Source organism: Austrofundulus limnaeus, unplaced genomic scaffold (assembly GCF_001266775.1).
Source record: "Austrofundulus limnaeus strain Quisiro unplaced genomic scaffold, Austrofundulus_limnaeus-1.0 Scaffold57, whole genome shotgun sequence".
In the NCBI taxonomy this organism is placed as follows: domain Eukaryota; kingdom Metazoa; phylum Chordata; class Actinopteri; order Cyprinodontiformes; family Rivulidae; genus Austrofundulus; species Austrofundulus limnaeus.
Window position 1 is genome coordinate 1,678,969 of NW_013952459.1, and position 2,472 is coordinate 1,681,440.

Below are 2,472 nucleotides of genomic sequence, written 5' to 3' on the forward strand. Positions count from 1 at the left end.
CAGAAGCACATTGGCTTTTTTAAACATTTATTTTGATATGACTGAACTTGTCAATTGACAGCTCATTTACAGTAATGTGATAATTTCAAAACCTAAACAATTAACTTCAAAACATATGTTGCCTTTGACTACCATCAAAAAAAAATGACTACAAAGTATGCTTTTTTCATTGTTTAACTATTTACAGTTGAGGTAAAATGTAAGTTAATAATGTCACACAGCTGATAATGGTATGGCAGCTTTTTTTTTCTTGGTTAACAGTGTTTTATCTAGTGCCAACAAGCCAGGAACCCGTTCCCTCATACACCAGTAAGAATATTGGGTGTAATTGGGTGCCCACTGTTATTGCCAAGGACATGACACATAGAAGGGCTCAAATCTTTGATCAAACGTCTGAAATAAAATCACCATAGTTGAGGGTGATGACTGCTCCGAAGTTGTCATGGATCATACCGCTACATTTAACTGAGATTTCATCAGAAATATTGAGTTCATTTCCATTTTCAAATTGAACTGAAGATCACTTACTTCAAATGCTTTCTGCAAAAGAACTAACCAGCCAAGACAAGCAGCCACATAGTTGACTTTGTCCATGTATACTGACTTCACAGTCCTTAAAAAACAGATTGTTTCCCCACAAGTTGCCAAGTTCAGCAAAAATGTTCCTTCATTTTAAGTGAAAATGATATAATACATACATTTTTGAGGGTAACTTCTCTATATTGGCTCACCCTTTGTCAGAGTTGTTGAATCCTGATGCTCTAAAGTAGTGTGCTGAGACACCTCACAGTCTGCAAACAGCCACTAAATGGTCTTTATTTGACTTTATAAACTTGGTAATGAAATTTGTTTAGGCGTTTTTCTTCTAAGCTCGAATTACGGATTTCATAAGCGTTGAASTCAGTGGTGCTTGTGCAGAAAGTGGAAAAAGAAGCTTTATAACTTTATAGGGAAGAGGAAAGGTGTGAGCATGAAGGTAGAGATTTTAAAATGTCAAACTGGAGCTTTGATGTACTTTGTGCTTTATTGCTTCTTGCCGGTTGGATATTTGAGTGTCAGAGTTGTGAAATAAAATTTTATGACCCTTAAAGTACAGTACAATATTTTTTAGTTTGGGGAATTTTCTGAGAATTTCAGCTTATTGTTTGTGGGTAAAGAAAAGGCATGTATTTCTGGAAGTAGTTCACTGTTTTATGGCCATTATTGCAATAATGACTGTGATATTATTATACAGATAAGCACTTGTTGCTGCATTTTCTTTTTACTAACACCTAAAAGAGCCTTGTAAGTTACATCRTATGTTTATCCTGCAAGATTTTGTTTTGCAGCACAAACATTTTCTCTCCAAATAGATTTAATTAGAACCTTCTCCTAATCACGTTTTTGTCATGCCTCAGTTGCCCATCCTCTGTCTTCATTTRCACTGTTTGGAAACCTCACTTTGTTTACAACATTTCACCTTTTCTTCATGTAATTATTCATCAAGTGCTTTCTCAGCTCCTGTGCTAACATCTCTAGGCTGCCCCCCCCCTTTTTTATTTTATTTTTTTACGGCTGAGCTCATCTTTTTCCTGTTTCTCTTCTCTTTATTTCGCACAAATTGGCCACCTTAGTCTCTWGGTCTCATGTGTCACAGCTTTTCAGCTGCTAACTTTTTTTATTGCTCACCTCTTCCTGCATGCTCCATCACATTATCCCCTTCCCGAGTCTTGTCTCTCCTTAGTGCACCACCTCCTCAGTGTGTTCACGTCAGTCTTCTCTCAGTTCCTCTCACTTCTCTGGTTCACAGCCCCGCCTCATTTGATTTCTTCCTGAGAACACTTTTGCCCACTTCTCAGTTGGAAGAATGTTCTCAGTATGTCATGAAAGTGACAAAAACTGGAAAAGCGTAAGTTTAAAGGTATGAATTGACTTCCCTTATGTCTGTCATTTAACTTATATAAAGTGCAAAAGGTTACAGAATCTACTAATTAACACATTGTCGTAAGATTCATCAGTTCAGCACAAATCACACGTTAAAGCAATAAAGACATATAACAAGTGTACTATAGAAAAATAAACATACCACAAAACACTTGTCATAGCTCGTAGTTAATAGCATTCTGCACATTTTTTTTTCATTTTCCTATAATATTTTATTTATTTTTCTATGACAGCTCAGACCTCAGTATTTTCTGGCAGACAAATTCCTTAAAAAAGTTTTTTTGTTTTTCAGCAGATATTCTGATTTATTTGAGCAAATAATCTGTTGTAAGACTTATTTATTTATGGATTTGGGTTTTTCTTCATTGGAGATATCACAATTAATAACATACCTAAATACCAATGTAACAAACACTGGGGTATTGTTTGCAAGTGACAAACAAGCACATGAAATATTCAGCCTAGAATCAAATGAACATTCCTAGATAGATACAGTAGATGGACAGACAGACAGACAGACAGACAGACAGACAGACAGACAGACAGACA

General features: G+C 35.7%; 1 protein-coding gene across 1 annotated transcript in view; it reads left to right on the forward strand.

Moving 5' to 3' along the window:
* The window catches only part of astn2 (astrotactin 2), a 259,339-nt gene that overhangs the window by 30,803 nt on the left and 226,064 nt on the right, over positions 1-2,472 (forward strand). The gene's annotated exons all lie outside the window — the stretch shown is intronic.